This window comes from Acomys minous (genome assembly GCF_964271855.1).
Source record: "Acomys minous genome assembly, chromosome: 5".
NCBI lineage: Eukaryota > Metazoa > Chordata > Mammalia > Rodentia > Muridae > Acomys > Acomys minous.
The window spans coordinates 61,943,163-61,961,351 of record NC_140494.1 but is presented as its reverse complement, the minus strand read 5'-3'; the positions used below and the strand labels follow the sequence as shown (position 1 = coordinate 61,961,351).

Below are 18,189 nucleotides of genomic sequence, written 5' to 3'. Positions count from 1 at the left end.
CGACTTTCTTCCCAGATAGTGACACTGAGCATTGTACCCAGCCTTAGGGTCAGGCATACCACCATGGATGCCCTCCCTAGCCAAAGCTTCCCAGAGCCAACTATCACCCTCCCTAGTCTGATGGCTGCTTACTGTTCTGTCCTGACGTCCTATACCTCCCTCCCTCCACATAATCTGATTCAGTTATGCTCTGCTCACTCAAGGACATCAAATGTGTCTTGGCTAAACTTTAGATCCTAGCGTTTCCCCCTCCTTGGAACTCTCTGTTCTTCCAAAAATCTTCATAGCTTATTTTTCTCCTTATCTGATCACTTCTTCAATATACAAGTACGAGTGTTTCACCTGTTTTCAAACTTTACCTAAGCGGTAACTTGCTATGCATTGTTTCTCTCTCTTTCTCTCTCTCTCTCCCGCCCCACCCCCTTCTTGCATGATCGCTGCAGTTAGCCTGCTTCCACTCTGTGTTTCCCATTCTGTGAATGCAGCAACATTTTCTTCAGCTTGTCTTCCACAGGACATTTGTTTCCATATTTTTCCCAATTACAAACAACCCTTCCGTGTCCAGAGCAGCTTTGTGAGGTCTGCTTGTAAGCAGATGAGGTCATACCACAAGGATATATTTTAAAATGTGCAATCAATGGTCAAAGGGTGACAGAGACTTGCAGGGAGCTGCTCTCCATGGGTAGGACTGAAAGCCATACACAGATTTCCTGCAGCTGGGAAGCGCAGAAACTACTGGAAGAACAGAGGGACCCTGAAACCTAAAAAAAGGGGGGAACTAACAAAGTGAGTGTGACCAGTTGTCTGGGGATCCCTAGAGGAATTTCTGCTGTATGAAAGGCATCTCCAGATACTTCCATAGGCCACCCTCTGTGAAGCATCTGCCACCAGTGAAAAGGAACAGCTGTGACATATGGTTACTCTAGAGAATCTTAACCCTTCGATAGCTGGGTTGCTCCCCAGGCCTTCTGTGAGGCCCTTTTTATCTACAGGGAAGAGTAGAGAGAGAAACTGGTCTTTGTTGACAGCTTTCAAAGTGTTGGGAGAGGAACAACTTCCAGTGGAATTTTTGGTAAGACTCTGGCCCTAGAAACAGTGCAAAGAAACTCAAAACAGCTCGGGAGTTCCTGAATGAATAAAGCCCAGCTCTCAGAGTCCCTCTTTGGGGCTTAGTCCAGTGAAAGATGGCTTCGTCTATTTGTGCTTGTTCTGTGTTCTCCAGCACTCCCTTTCTCTCATTTTTCTTTCTCTTTTTCTCTTTCTTGATCTTCTGTATAGTTTCCAGGGAAGATCTAGTGGTTCCAGGGAACATTAGGATGCAGGTGAAACCCACGGATGCTAAACTGGCTCTTGCCCTTGCTCCTTGGCTTTTGGCTTGGCTACACAAGGCACGTCCTCGGTGTGGATGCCTGGGTGCACTGTAGAAACAATAGTTCCTTTCTGCAATGGTATCATCTGGGTCACATGAGCTCATAAGAACCCAGAAGGGTAGCATCATGGTCTGGTTTTGAGTCTATAAACAGATTGTTTTAACATTTCTCAACATGCAGCGTCAAGATACGCGTAGGCCCAATGCATTCCCACACAGAGACAGAGGCCATGTGGAATAAGGAACAAAACATCAAATTGTGGCAAAAGAGACTGAACCTCGCCTGCCACTATCTTCTTGATGATCTAGGACACTGACCTCATGCTCGGGACTCTACAAAATGAAGATTTGGAGGTGGATGAACATCCACCTTAACCATCTAGCAGACGCATTCCCTGATAGATTTTAGTTCTACACTTTTTTGACTCCAACAAATGTTATACTTTTCTTTGTTCTGTGTCCTTTGACGTATTTTTTTCCTTGACATCCAGAGTTATTTTACAGCTGCCATGTTACTCACAGGCTGCATGGTTTCTCAGTCCTGAGTTAAGTCCTAAGCAGATAGGAGGATCTCTGCTTTCTCATCTCTGCAATTACTGCATAGTTGTGGCATGGGATGTGTTCTGAGTCTTCTCATTTGACGTGTCTTCCTGCTCCTGGCTAACTTCCCAGGCATGTGCCTTGGGGGAGCCCAATCTTGTTTGAATTAGGTCAGCTCTCTTTCTACCACACCTGCTTTCACATCCCATCCCTCCTGCCTGTGACGCAGGCCTACCATTCTGCACCTATTAGGAAGGAGGCTTTAATCCGCTTCAGAGCTAAACAGTGAGAAGCATTGTTTTAATTAAGCATTTGTATCTAAATAAGGACTTGAATCTACTGCACTGGCTTCCCAAAGGGCATTTTCCATAAATGTAGAAAAACTATTCCATTAAAAGACACTAGTAAAGGCATTCTTGTCTTATTAACCTTTGTGAGATCAACCTGCTTTGGGTCTATGGCTGAATCATTAACCTTGCCAAAATATCAGATTTCTCCCATCATTCCTTGCTCTCAGCCCCCACTGACGTGTAGAATTCCAGCTTGTTTACCTACTCCTTTTTATCAATGAAGATTTTCTGTTCTCTGGCCTTATCTTGCTTTCATATCCTTATTTCAGGTTTCCTACTCTTCAGTAAACATTTCTATCTTTGGGTGCCAGAACGGACTAAAATTTAATTGATTACTCACTAAATAGTAAGTATCAACTAAGATACTTTTACATTTGATACCTGATTGTATAGCTGAAGAAATAAAAGCCCCAAGATACTATAGTATTTCCCAAGTCATTATCAGAAAGCTGGAGTCGTTCTAGGCTCTATTGTCGATAAATCCATCATCATTTGCCCTGAGTACGCTTGTTGGGGGTCGGTCTGGTGCTTTGTATTCTAATGCTAATTACTGGCCCCCAAGACCTGGTTGCTACCTGGAAGAGCACATCCTCACCTCACACACACCTGTCTTTGTTGTGTAAACCTTGCTCTACCTCATTTAAAGTTAATTTGTTAATAAAGAGGCTGAAGCCTGTGACTGGGCAGGAAGAATGGCAGGCAGAGCTTAGGGTCCCAGGCTTGGGGTCCCAGAGGGATCACAAGGCCTGAAGAAGGAGGAAGAGGAAGGAGAAGAAGAGAAGAAGCCAAGCTGTACAAACCATGTGGCATTCCTACCGGCCTCTGAGATGCCGAGCAAGCACTCTGAAAGCAAGTCAGGTGCGCACTGACTAAGACTGAAACACAATCCCAGAGCCAAATGGTCCCTTTATTGTGGCACACTGCAAAGAACTGCAGAGCCTGATCTAATAAGAAGTCAAAAGCATATGGTGCTAAGTTCATGAGAGCTTGTGTTTTTTTTAAATTCCTTATTCCCAAAAGAAATTTAGCATACTCCATCTGAGTCTTCATGAGTCCTTTTTCTTACATGAGAGAATATGGAATAATTTAAAACACTTTAGTGTTCAAATATATATGGGTTAATAGGGTTTCTTCTTCATTTGCATTTTCTACTGAGTGGAAATTGCAAAATGTATAATTGCTTCTAAGCTCTTTTTAATGGGAGTTAAAGTTTTGCCTTCAAAGCAAAGGTCCAAGGTATAGTTAGCTGCAAGTGTTTGTGATGTCCATATATACACAGTGCTAGGGTGCTCGCTCTCCCTGCTCATGGAATGATGAATCCAGCTCGTGACCTGAGACTCTTCTTGGAGACAGACAGTGCATCACAAAGAAACATCTCTCCAGAAGGGAACTGTTGCTGTACACAAGTTACCATGTAAGGAACTGTGTGAATGTACAAAGAAATTCACGTGTCTTTTTTTGACAGAAATATTCTTGATAGTATTTCTGACTCAGGCCTGGACAGAAAACAGCACATTCCACATAGCAACCAAACATTATTTTTAAAAGGAACTGTTTGTACACGTATAGAATTGGAAGAGGTGGTGAGTCATCTCAGAACTCAGTGAGTCACACCTTGTGACAGTGACAGCCATTACCATTTCTCAGGGCTTGAAGGGATAAGAAGGAAAATGAGAGCTGCTGGAAACAGTAAAAGCTGTCCTGTGGGAGAGAAGGCTTCTGCTTCTAATGTGCCTCTCAGCCCACCAAAGATGAGAGTCAAAAATACCCTGGCATCTCTCTTCCCACCCTCTCTCCTCTTACTAGTACCATCATTGGCTACAGCCAAAGAAGCCCTTTGCTATACAGACCATGTCTCGGAGTTCAGGGCAGGGTGAAAGAAGATGGAAACAGCCTTAGAGAGACAAAGGGAAACTAACCCAGTGTGGCCCGTAGGTGAGTGCAGTGGGAAGCGTCAGCTGTGTATTCTTTGTTTTGCCTCAGCTTTCCCGTGAATTGTCTTGGACATGTGACTAGTGCATAGCTACTCAGGGGAAATGTGTCGGCCACATTCCTGTACGGGATCAGATCAGAAATGGCCATCAAAAGGCCAAGATTAATTGTCTCTGGCAACTCAGTTCTCATAGCTGACCAGGAGGATCAAGCACATTCTTTTTTTTTTTTTTTAAGATTTTATTTTATTTATTATGTATACAATGTTCTGCCTGCATGTGAGCCAGCAGGCCAGAAGAGGGCACCAGATCTCATTATAGAAAGTTGGGAGGCAGCTTATGGTTGCTGGGAATTGAACTCAGGACCTTTGGAAGAACAGCCAGTGCTCTTAACCTCTGAGCCATCTCACCAGCCCTCAAGCACATTCTTAAGTCATAGAACCTCCCTCCCCATTATGTTCTGGTCTTTATATGTTGGAGAATCAAGGGGCCCAATAAATGGTGTTTCTTTACTTTGTTAACATTATCAGAAGTTGGTTTTCTGGAGATTTTACACACACACACACACACACACACACACACACACACCTTTTACTATTGATGAACTCATATTAGGAAGCAAGTAGGCAAGACAAATTAGTTTGGTGAAGCTGAGAAGCAGCAGAAGGACACCCATGCAGACAGAAAGAAAGCAGGGAACTTGCAGGTCTCCGTGGAGGGTCAGGGTCTGCATTGCTCACCTCTTAGACAGTTGAACGCACAGACTTCATGGAGGTGGCCAGATCCCTGAAAGGAAGAAGTAAGAAGATGGCACATGTAGTTGAGCTGGTAGAGGGCTTGCGTAACATGCACAAAATCCTGTATTTAACTCCCAGCATCCCTGCACAAACCCAGGGGCTGTAGCCCACGCTTGTGGGCCTAGCACTCAGGAGGTAGAGTCAGCAGGAACCTGAATTCAAAGCCATCCTTGACTATGTAGTGAGCACAAGGCCAGAGTGGGCTGATCCTTTATCTCAAAACAGAAGGAAGAAACAGTGAGCCTCTATCCTTAGCTCCTGGCCTCACCCAGGCTTAAATCTACTGTGTTTCCTGGTGGAAGAATAAGTTATCTGCCAACAGTTTTTGGACATTTGAAAATAAATCAGACTGACCCATGGTCCAGCCATCCATCATTCCTTTTCTGGTTGCAATGCCAGTGGGATTGAGTGGGAGAAGGCAAGCCATTGGTCTTCCAGGCTTAGGGAATCTATCGCTGCCTTTTAAACCCTGATTTAACCTCCTAGAACAGGTATTACACCTCATGATGCTGGTTGGTACAGGTTTTGCAGTGGGGGTGGGGTGGGGTGAGGGCGGGAGCAGGTGAGGGACCAGGGCCTCTGGATCTCCTTCTGTCCTCCAGGTGGCAGAAGTACCTTCTGGACTGTTCTGCAGCCTGGGAGAGCCTTGGGCCAAGCCAAACACAACACTGTGAACATGCACAGGAACAGTGTGTGCTTTTCTTGATTCCCAGGAAACCAAATCCTAGGGAAGGTCAGTAGGGTTGACATGCTGCATGTAACCCAAATTTGGGTACGAAGGACAAAGACTGGACCTTGGAACTTCCTCTGGCAAAGGGCGCTTGAGCTGTCTCTTGGGTCCCCCCTAATTCATTGTTAATTGGTTTCTTCAAACTCTGTTTATTCAGTACTAGGCATTCTTGCTTGGCCTAACTCAAGTACCCACAACAGAAAAGGAAGCAGGAGTTGTACGTTTATGCTGAGACCCACTGACTCCTTCAGGCTCTCTGCCCTGCTACATAGAAGGTTTTAGGCCTCAACAGAGGATCGCCTGCTTAGACTCAGCGTCAGGGACAACCAACACATCTGCAATTTCTGACTTGACCCTTCTCCCTGGAGGTCTGAAGGGGGGTTTTCTCTCCCTTCACCTTAAGCCTTGTCCTTTGCAGGTTCCTGATGCCAGCAATGCATCTCCCCCAGCCAGGCAGCCATGTTAGAAACCCAGGGTTCAGGCCTATCTCACCCACCTCCAAGTTACCACCGAGCCATTTTGTCTCCTTTCTTTCACTGCTCAGACCTACCGCCCTCTTTTCCCTCACTGTCCTCCCTGCTTCCATTCCTGATGCCTCTAATTAAGCTCCCCACTGTGGCGAGAATGGACTCTTTTCAGAATGCAAATCTCTGTCTTGCCCTTCTCTTTAAACCCTTCAATAGCCTCCTGCTAGTCCTGGGAGGAAAAAAAAATGAAATGTACAAAATGGCTCACCAGCTCCTCCTCCAGCCCTTCCTGACCCCCAACCCTCCTCACCAGCTCCTCCTCCAGCCCTTCCTGACCCCCAGTCCTCCTGCAGGCTGCTGTCTTGTTGGTCATTGGCCTCCCATTCTTTGGATTCCTGCCTCCTTTTCACCCAAGTGTCAGTGTGGACCAGAGCCTGCTTGGTCTGTCACTCTTTCTTCCCCTTTGTGAAGATTGATACTTAAGCTTGAAGCTATCAGGCACTTCCTTGGGGTACCCTTCCTGGCTTTCTGGATAAGATCCAGTCTCTCTATGACGTCTTTTCATGGCACTGCTGGGCATCCTGACCTCAGAGCATTTTCCTGTACTCACCATTTAAACGTAGGTGGAGCGTGTTTATTATTTGCTAGCTCTTTCATTCAAAGGCATTCCACACGAGCAAGCGTAATCTTTATTTTACACATAATGAGTAGCATTTGCAACGCCTGCCTTACAGAGTGGCTGTGTGTGTGTAAATGTGTAACCCGTTGCTCCAGACATCCGCCGAGGCGGGACGTCTTTCCGGTGCCACCACTTCCAAGCTCAGCTCTTTCCCTCCAGCCCAGCCTGGACGCTCAACAACCCAGCTTCCACCACGGGAGGCCCGCCCTTCAGCTCTGCTCTGCACCCTCACTTGGAAGGGAAGGCCACTCGAGTGGACCTGAAGGCTAAAAGGATCTAACGTAGCAACCGCTGTTCTGAGACTCTACCAACCCCTCTCTGCACCCACAGCTACTTCCGGGAGTTAATCACTTACCCATTAATGGCAGAAACTTTCCTGCACCAAACTGCCAAATTCTGCCCCCTGGTTGGGCAGTTTGTGCCAACTAGAGCTCTGTGGGCTTTCTGCTAGGGAGAGAGGAACTCAGGGCTGCGGCCTTGGTTCTCTTGCTCTAACTCCCGACCAGACGCTTTCTTGTCCAGCCGAGCTGAGAGGCAACCCCCGCTGCTTCGGAGTTGGCTGCGAGAGACCAGGTCAGCACGATGAAGCCGAGTTCCACGCAGCACATCCACACATTGAGGACTTCTCTGCTGCATGCTGCTCTGCTGAGCCATGTCTGTGTCTGTGCTTTCTCTAAAGTTTAAAACGCCCAATGTGTCCACGGTGAGAATGCACATATGTGTGCACGTAGGTATCCACAGTGTGAATACATATAAACACACAAACATACAAAATGTGAGGGTACATATGTGTATGTGCATCCAGTAGGAGTGCATACATGGGTGTCTTTGCTGTAAGCATGAAAGCACCTACATGTGCTGACCGTGTGAGTACACACAGACATGTGCATGTCCTGAGGTATGACTTTGCATGTGTTCACAATGTGCAGTCACATGTGTGTGTGTGTGTGCTCATAGTCTGAGTCCACATCATCATCAGGTGTCTGCCCACAGCAAGTGAACGTGTGTATAGGTGTGTATGTATCCATGAGGTTTGTGTCCATATCTGTTTGCCTGTACCCTAAAGTATCTGGATGTGGGACAGAGTGTACCTACTTTGAGGCAGCTTGCCTCCCTCCCTTCCACAGGCAACCCATAATGGTTTCCACGGAGATCCTGAAGCAGACACGAGAAAGCATCTCACAGACATGCAACTTCAGGGAACCAAGTAAACCCTAGTGGCTAGAGTCTAAGATCCATCTTTTTGTTTGGACTGAAAGGGTCAGACATTGCTAAAAGGCTCATGGCTAGAGTCACGTAGTCCTGGGCCCATGAAATGAGAATGATTCATTCGCCAATTACTGTTTTATGAACTCGAGTCATGTTCAAACTTCAGCACACATTCTTGTAAAGGAATTCGTTTTAATGTTGCAAATGAGTGACCAATATTGTTCTTTTCAAATAATGTGGTATTATTAAAAATGAAGCCTTTATTGAATCATTGCTACTGCTAAACATCATATTAACCACGTTTATTTTATTTTATTTTTAATTTACAGAAGGCAAAATTATGCCGTGTGATAAAATTCTGTATACTTAAGAAAAAAAGTTTGTATATTCATATTTTTTTGTTTTTTCCAGACAGGGTTTCTCTGTGTAGGCTTTGGCTGTCCTAGACTCACTTTGTAGACCAGGCTGGCCTTGAACTCACATCGATCCACCTGCCTCTGCTTCCCAGAGTTCTGGGATTAAAGACGTGCACCACCATGCCTGGCTATATTCAAGTTTTGTTTGTTTGTTTTTTTCTACTTGAATTGATTCTTTTTAATCACCAAAACCATCGTCTGATCAGCTAGTCATGTGATTATAAGAAACAGAGCAAATGAACATTTCTCAACTAATCAAAGTATTGAAGGGTAAAGAACTGGCTCCCATGTGCTTGTCCCTGGGGAAGACTGTTTCTCCTGCTTTTGGCATCCTGTGGTTGTATGTAGCTCTTTGTGTAAGCCTAGGATTCCCAGGCCTTCTCCCAATCACTAGCACATGTGTGTTGCTGCTGCCCTTGTTCAGCTGAGGTAAACGCTGTCATGTTGGTGAGACCTTACAGCTGTAGCTCTGACCTTCCTAGGTGACAGGGTAACAAAAATTCATAGGGGAAAAGGCCATGAATTTGAAAAAGAGAGCCAGGAGAAGTCTATGAGAGGGTTTGAAGGGAGGAAAAGGAAGTGGGAAATTATGTAATTGTAGTCCCCCCAAAATAAAACCAATAATTACAAAGAATTAGCTCTGGGTCACACAGTGCATAGTGGCAGAGACAAGACTCTGCTCAAGACTATACAGCTCCTTAGAACAATGGTCGTCAACTGCAGCCTTGGCTGCTTGATAAACAGCCATGGGCATCATCAAAGAGATAGCTGTGTGATGTAATAGCAGAACTAACACTGGGATGTGGCTGGCAAATTACCTTGACAAACCAAACTGTTCCTAGAAGGAGAGAGTGTGCCTTCTGGAAAACACAAGGGGGTTAACAATATCAAACGCTCCTTTGTGTGCCATGTAATTTCCCAGATCAAACTGACACCTTCTTGTCTTTCTTGCCGTTTTTCTTTTTTTTTTTCTATTTTCTTTTTTCTTTCTTTCTTTCTTTCTTTTTTTCTTTCAGGCAGGGTCTTATTATACATCACAAGATGGCTTTGAACCCATAATCTTTTAACCTCAGGCTTTCAAGTGCTAGAATTACAGGCCTGAACCCCTACACCCAGCAGTCAACTGACCACATTGCAGCTCTCTTAGGGGTACAGGAATCACACTATCGTGTCTGAATTATGTTTCCTCACTTCCTTATGACCCCAGAAATTCCAACTTGCAAATGAACTGCTTTTTTTTTTAACTTCTTTGAAGATTATTCACCCTTTTCCGCCTGTTTTCTCCTTGAGAAATACTTTGGAACCATGGTTTTTTTGCTACCCCTATTTATAGCTTTCCAGTTTTGGCAGGTACAGGGATGTTTATAAGTGGTTTGTTTTCTTTGCTATATCCAGTGTTGATTTAGGTCGCTTTTGCCACTGAAACAATTGGAAGCACTTTCAAGGAAGGCAAAGTCTGTGGATGACTGATAACATTGTGAAACCCAGGTAGTTAAGAGTTTCTTTGGGGCACTCAGGATGGGTAGAAAATATTAGCTATGCTATAGCTTGAATAGTTATCTTTCAGTCCAGGTGTCTGTCTGACGTATATGTTGCAGAGGAAATCTGCCTTGACCAAGGTAGCATAAGCATCTTTTGAATGTTTTCCAGTCTTTGTCACTCTGGATTTGAACTCAGGCCTGCAAGGGCCTTCCTTCTGAGCCCATGTCTAATGCTTGAATTCTAACCAACCTCGACTATGGGCAAAAAGCAAACATCAGAGTTTCTTTTGTTTGGAAAAGCTACCTGGAATGTCTAGAGTTTGTTTCAATAAATGGCTGAACTAAATAAATATAATTGAAAGCCACTAAAATTATAGGCATCTTCCCATCTGGCATGTTTTTATGGGTGGTATAATTTTTTTCAGAAAATATCCGCCCCATCCCTCCCTATAATTTGTGGGCCTTGAGAAAAGTCACAGTTTGCCCCATAAGTGCAAAGGACAAGCTGGCTTGGGGACATCTCACTCTCCCTTGGCTCTTGGTCCTCATCTTGGTGCTACAGGGAGCACAGACCACAAGATATACAGACCCCTCCCCCCCCCCACGAACAGAGAGATATAGACTTCAAAGGCATCAGGGAAGACTGCACTGTCCGTGAGACAAAATGGCTTCCAGTAAACCTCCCCAGGGACAAGAGAAGAATGTGGCTCTTGGGCCAGTGAGATGGCTCAGTGGGTAGAGGCCTGTGCCAGGTCAAGCCTGAGGCCTCAGGTTCAACCCCTGGGATCCACACGGTGGAATCAGATGAGCACCTTTCATAAGCCGTCCTCAGATCTCCACACTTGTCTCATGGCATGCTCCCACTCCCCTCTCCCCTCCACACTACAGAGTTTCAGTTTCTTGTTTTGTTTTTGAGATAGAACAAAACAGCACCACAGTTCTTAAAGACTAGGGGAACTCTTACATGGCCTCACCCATCAGTGGAAGACGACAGGAAGTAGATCTGAGGCATTTCCAAGTACCACCTCCATTCCCTCTCTTTCTTTGTCCATGTTCACTGGATTTATTCACCCCAACCTCCCCCCCCACCCTCCACCCTCGCTCCTCTTTCTTTGGATAAGCTCTCATGTGTCCCAAAATGGTGAGGAACTTGCTATATAACTATGAGTGACCTTGAACTTCTGGTCTTTTCCCTTTCTGATGGAGTTAAAGATATGCACCAACATTCTCAGCTTTGTGAGACTCTGAGGTTTGAACTCAGGGCTTCATTCATGCAAGGCAAACACTCTGACCCAATGAGGGTCTTGGACTCTTCTAGAACTTACAGCAGCCCTCCTTCCTTAGCCTCCCCGGTGTTAGGATTATATATATATATATGAACAGTACACCCAGGCCCTTCTTTCCAACTATTACACTGAATTTATTTTTGGAAAATTTCCCAACTCTGTCCTGGCATAATTAAAAGATAAAAAATTGCACAGGTATGTGATGTGATGTTTTGATGTGTGTATACTTTACTGACTTACTAAATCAAGCAAATTGTAGCATATTGGGGTGCACAGCTCTAACCCCAGCATTCCTGAAGTAAAGGTGAGGGCATTAGGAATTCTTAGCCAGCCCTAGCACATGAGGTCTTTCTCAAACAAACATACACAAAGGAAGGAATAAAGCCAGTTAAAATATTCTTCATCTTACATGCATTCTCCTCTTTTTATTTTGTGTCTGTTTTTACTTGTTTTTTCCTCTGTGAAGATATGTGTGCGCGCGGGCCGTAATGCAAATGCAGAGGCCAGAGGACGGCCAACCTGTGGGGACTGCTTCTGTCCTTCCACCATGCGGTGCCCAGAGACTGGATTCAGGTTGTGGGGTATGACATCTCTATCCACTCAGCCATCCCATCTGCCCTCTTCTTTCATCTTTTATTGTAAAACATTTAGCTGATTGAATAGTGTACATATTCCCCTTTATAAGATGATAAATACAATGCTTTAATAAACGCTGTTTCCTGTGTCCCATCGACCTGTGTTTTCCTTTTTCTCTCTGCTATCATTTATTGGAGAAGCCCAGTCACTTACCATGCATTCATTTGTCTCTCCATGGCTACATGTATTATATGAAGACTAAGGGTTGGAAAACTTTTACATGAAAGCTCACTTATGAAATGAGAAAGAACTCTAAGAGTTAAGGAAGACTTTGTTTTGTTTGGTTTTTTTTTAATATATATATATATATATTTTTTTTTTTTTTTAAGAGAGAGAAAACATAACGTACTGATTTGCTTTGGTAAGGAATTATAAAGAGTCTCTTCAATGGCCCACTTTTGGGGCTTTAATGCTGTCAGTGTTTCTGCTAAGACACTCCCCCTTCAATAGGCGGGGTGGGGGGGGTGGCAAATCCCCATTCCAAGAAGTAAATCTCTACACAGTGACTACGCTCATCTTGTGATTCCTTGACTAAGCCAACTGAGATACATGAAGGTCTGCTGTCACCATCTTCCAATCCTTTCACTTCCAGAGCATGCAGGCAGTACTGGTGGTGGTGGACATGGGCTGGGACAGGAGAAGAAAAAGGTCCATCTAATCAGTCATAGTAACAGCAATTTTCTGTTAAAGCCAGCTCCCAGTCTTCTTCCCTTCCAATCTTGTGGCTGCTGACTGGAGCTGTGGAATAGCTGGGAAAATCCTACTGCTTTAGCTACTCTCATAGAATCTCCTTCGTGTTTGCTAAAGTTAGACTCACTGTGCTCAAGAGAGCATTCTTCATGCAGAAGAGGGAGCTACTTAAGAAGCAGCAATAGAGCCGGGCAGTGGTGGCACACGCCTTTAATGACAGCACTCGGGAGGCAGAGGCAAGTGGATCTCTGTGAGTTCGAGGCCAGCCTGGTCTACAAAGTGAGTCCAGGACAGCCAAGGCTACACAGAGAAACCAAGATGTGAGAAGAGGAAGTCTCGCTAACCGGTCTGTGAAGAGCCGGTTTCTGGGGAAGTGGTATCCATCGCCCATGCTCTTTCTCTCTCCTATGACAAGACCCTGATATGGAAATGGCTTGGGCCGTTCAAGCAATGCAGCATGCTAAAATCTACAACAAACTGATATCATCAGTGGACCCACAGTTCCTGAGACTCACCAAAGTAGATGACCAAATCTACTCTGAGTTCCATGAGCGTTTTGAGAAGCTTAGGGTGTATTGGACCCAGAAAAGCTCAAATCTGAATCAGCTATAGAGAAGTGGGGGCCATTCTCCTTAAAATTTGAAGGGATCGTAAAAGATTACAACTATGGGACTTGACTGCGGCTGGATTGTTCCCAGGGCTACATGGAGGAGAACACCATCTTTGCACCCAGGATTCATTTTTTTTTTCAGTTGAAATCACTCAGAACCGGGGAGGCTATAACAAAGCAGGTTCCTTCAGTATTCAGGACAAAGAAGGAGAGAAAGGGACTGACAATAAAGAAGAGGAAGCTGAGAAAGCTGCTGATAGTGGAAGAGAAAAAGAAGAAGGAGCCAACAGAGAAGGAAAAAAGTAGAAAACTGACTAGGGAGAAGAAAAAGAAAGCCCAGAGCTGTGGCTCAGCTGAAGCCACAAGAACCAGTGCTAAGGCACAGACCCCTGCAGTTAAATGACTGCCCTTGTGCAAATGGAGGGCTCAGAAGGACATCTTTTTAGCTAATAAGGGAAGCTACTCTGGGAATAACAGCCTAAACACAATTAGTGGAGTCTTAGTTAATTGCTGCTCAACTCCCTGTTTCTTGGCTGTAACTGTTGTTGAAGTAAGACAGTTTGTAAATAAATTCCTTTTGGTTTGTATTACTTAAAGAAGAAGAGGAAGAAGAAAAAAAAGAAGAAGAAGAAGAAAAGAAGAATAGGAAGAAGAAAAAGAAGAAGGAGGAAGAAGAGGAAGAGGAGGAGAAGAAGAAGGAGGAGGAGGAGAAGAAGAAGAAGACAAAGAAGAAGAAGAAGAAGAAGAAGAAGAAGAAGAAGAAGAAGAAGAAGAAGAAGAAGAAGAAGAAGAAGAAGAAGAAAGACTCCTCCAAAGGAGCGTTTATAAGAAGAAGTGGGAGATGTTAATCTGTGGCCTGTAGCCACAGAGAAGAATTCCAGGAAAGGAAGAGAAAGGAAAGGCACTATTTCCATTTCACTCCTAATCCAGAACTTGGAATGGAGCCGATGTACCATCATCCGCCTCCCTCACTGAACTGTGACATTCCATAGGGTGAGGGACAACTCTCCATTAGGAAGGTTCACGTTCAAGGACGCAGGGCTGGCTGGTCTGGCCCTCAGCTCCTTCCTTAAGGAACTAAATTGAGGCTGCCGAGAGGGTGTGGCATCTGCTCCGGGGCCATAATGGCCATTTTATTTCTCCCTAGTATAATGTACTCTTTGCTGCTTGGCCCAGTGCTTGTTTTTATGTAGACTTGACCTTAGTTCCAGCCTTGAACAACTAAAATAGAATGAACTCACTATAAGCTACTTCAAAAAACCCTGGCCTTAAAAGTACATGAAAATATAAGACAAAGGCAGGAAAACGAACCGGGCTCTGGCTTCAAGCGGAGACTCACAGAGCGTCTCCGGCTGAGTTAAAATATCAGCTTCGTGCATATTAGATTCCACCCTAGGCTGATTATTTCTGCAGGGAGTGCTGCCTCTATCGATTGCTAGAGTGGAACGTCGAAGGGCATTATATTACAATCTGTCTCTAAATGGCTTTTCAGAAATTTCCTGTAACTCAGCGGCAGAAGTTATGCAGGGAACTGAGAGCGAGGAGAGATAGACAGCGGAACTGCAGCAGCTGCTGGCACAGGCAGAAGGGGTAGAGCATGCAGAAGGGAGCTTGGATAGGCTTTCTTAGGAAGGAACCCCAGCTTCAGCTTATTATCACCCCCCAAATAACAAGGGGCATGCTAGAAACCATGTTGAGTCCTGTAGAAAGGCTGACAGACAGGGCTTGTGTCTCTAAGGCACAAAGTATCTTAAAGATACCTGGGTAGCAGAGTCTCTTGGGTCATGGGGCTCCCCTTACTTTTTTCACCTTCATCCACTGCCCCCTAGATGCTCTTATCTAAACCTCATCTCCTCCAGGAACCCCCCACACCTCTCTGCAGACATTGTCTTTCATGGTGCTGAGTGACACTTGTATGCTAATTTCTAATAATTTTACACACTTATTATATTTCATAATCAAGAGACCAAGGTAAGGGTATGTCCTACATACTGAGTGCCTTTGAAAGAGAATTATAATAGTGCATTATGTATCAATTAGCTGCTATATGTGTCCCCTGACCCTGATCATACATTAATTAATCAAAATGGATAATCTCTGCTGATATATGATAGAAGCTCCAGCTCAGCTTAAACACTGGATGAATTTATTGATTCAACACAAGTAAAAGTTCTAGTTGTGTGACTGATTTAAAGTAAGATTCAAAGATGGATGAGATGGCTCAGTGAGTAGAGGCCCCCACTGTCAAGCCTAATGACCGGAGTTGAACCTCAAACCCCACAGGGTGAAAGAGAAGTGACTGTCACAACTTGTCTAGGCCCTCAATGGATGCCATGCTATGTCCAGCTTCAGCCCCAAGTAATAAAACTAATGCAATACATTTCTTTTCTTTTTTTTTTTAATGATTCAAGTTCTTCCTTCTCTCTGCTTTATTATGTATAAAACTGGCTTATCCTGTAACTTTCATAGGTACAAGATGGCAGCTGGCAACTCCAGGGACAAAATGTCCACTTTTATCCACATCTGGAGTGTGACAATGTCGCACTCTCCACAATCCCATCCCCAGCCCTCATGATCATTCTGTTTGAGGTAGCTTGAATTGTTTGTACATCCTTAATGATCCTGTGGACAGGACTAGCCTGACTGTTGTGGAACCACAGGTCCCCAACCCAACACTAGCAAGGTCAAAAGTAGTGTATGACAGTGACAGTGCTGGGACACCCTGTGTTGGATAACTCCCACAGTCTGCATGTTTTTTTCTTCCTGAGATAAGGTTTCTCTATGTTATCTTGGCTGTCTTGGACTCACTTTGTAGACCAGGCTGGCTTCGAACTCACAGTGATCCACCATGAAGAGTTCATTTGTCTACATGTGGAAGTTGACATTATTTTACACTCACACACTACTGTCTTAGACTATAATCAGCCTCGACAACAGAGTATGTCAGATGGAGTAATTTATAACAGAAATGAATTTCCTTTTCACAACTCTGGAGGCAAGTCTCCATGTTGCCACGACTCCTGGGCATGATGATTCCCTCCTATTCGCTGTCCATCACCACAATTTGGACTTCACAAGAAAAAAAAATTCAGAGGAAGAAAGAGGAAACTAGAAAAGTAGAAGGAAGAGTGAAGGAAATGGGGATGGGGAAGGAGGAAGCAGGAAGAAACAAATGTATTTAGCTACTAAATTAACACAAACATCTGTGGGGCTTTAACGTTCACACAAGCTAGGGACACTTCCTAGACCATCCTGGTGAGTCCCACACTAGGAGTGTAGTGAAGACCTGACACCATCTTCAATTACTACAAGTTCCTGCATATTTCTGAGTGAGTGGTTGGATCCTCGAGGTGACATTTCCTTCTAATATGAAGCCTTGAAACTCTTGATCTCATTTTTAACTACAGAGATGCTACATCCCGAAGATTTCACTGATGTATCTCTATTTTCCGTGAGACCTAGGGTCACTCCTGCTCTCTGTCATAAGCCTTTGGCCAGTGAAAGAAGTAGAATTCACTTTCAGTTTGTGTGATGGACAAAGCAAAGCCGATTGAAGATGATAGAAGAGTGCACAAAGAAAATCCTCCTGTCTCCCATCCCCCCCCAAGTATCCCCCCAATAGTTTGGGCAGAGTCAGCCTAGGGAGATGGCTGAGTTGGTAAAGCACAGACCACACAAGCATGGAGATCTGAGCTCAGGTCTTCAGTACCCACATAAAGCCAGGCAGAGAGGTGTACATCTTTAATCCCAGTGCCAGGAGGGTGAGCAGCTACAGGATTATTGCTGGAACTCACTAGCTAGGTAGTCTGACAAACCAGTACGCTCTGGGTTCAATGGCAGATGTTCTAAGAAAAGAAAGTGGAGAAAGACCAGGGATGACACCTGGCATACACCTCTGGCTTCCACATGCATGTGTACACATGTATAAGTACACCTATATGCCCAGGTGCACATACCCACATAAACACATACATACATACATACATACATACATACATACATACATACATACATCACACATTCAGAAGGAGAGAGAGGGAGAGAGAAAGGTTGATTTAATAAATAGTGAATTTCCTTGTTTGACCTTCTAAGATAGTTCAGTTCTCCACAGACATTTCTGGACTTTGTTTACTTTGCTTCAGAAGGGCAGATTTAATCCTGGGCAGCTTCGTTACACTTGGATAAGAATGCAGTGTGCTTGCTCACCTGCTCAGAAGAACACTTTGGTGTGAAGAGCTCTGAAGCACACTTCTCCGCAGTGCCTTGTTCAAACCACTGTGCTGAGAGACCCGTGCGTTTGGAGTGGTGCTGTCTGTGTGGAGAGAATCTTATCGGACTTGAGGTACTGGTGTTCCAAAGATAAGCAACATCTAACTGTTTCACCTTCAGGGGAACCTGTAGGGGCAAGAACACATCTCTGTCTTCTGGATGGAAAGTGCTGCATCTTCTGGAACCTTTTGTGCCCTGCTTGTAGCCTGTGTAACTCACAAGCAGGACTAAGGACTGCTATAGAGCAGGTATATTCTTCTTGTCAAGTACCCTAGCATAAAACTATTCCCACATTCTTGGTATTGTGCCTTTTGAATGCAGGATAACTGCCTTCTTCCAAAACTGTATGGAAGGAGTACATCAGAAAAGCAGAATCAGAAAATTCCTTTGCATCTAATGTTTGGTCAAGATAAGCCAGAGGCCTTTGCAGCACCTAGCTGCTAAAAGATTATTGAAGACTTCACTTCTTTTTTCCTCCTTTAGCCAGTGTGAACATTGAACTCAAGTCTTTGCACCTGTGAGGCAAGTGCTTTGCTTCTGAACTATAGGCCTAGCCCTGATGAAAAAATAAATTATTTAAGAATTAAGCAGTTGTTTCTGAAGAGTACAGCAAACTATAGATTTTTTACAGTAGGTACTAATGTGATTTAAGTTCTCTCTCTCTCTCTCTCTCTCTCTCTCTCTCTCTCTCTCTCTCTCTCTCACACACACACACACACACACACACAC

At 44.5% G+C, this 18,189-nt stretch overlaps 1 pseudogene across 1 annotated transcript; it reads left to right on the top strand.

Moving 5' to 3' along the window:
* Positions 1-8,000: 8,000 nt before the first annotated feature.
* On the top strand, positions 8,001-13,539 carry LOC311598371 (protein PBDC1-like; annotated as a pseudogene). Its single transcript has 2 exons — positions 8,001-8,070; positions 12,938-13,539. The product of its transcript is annotated as a protein PBDC1-like (transcript).
* The last annotated feature ends 4,650 nt before the right edge of the window (positions 13,540-18,189 follow it).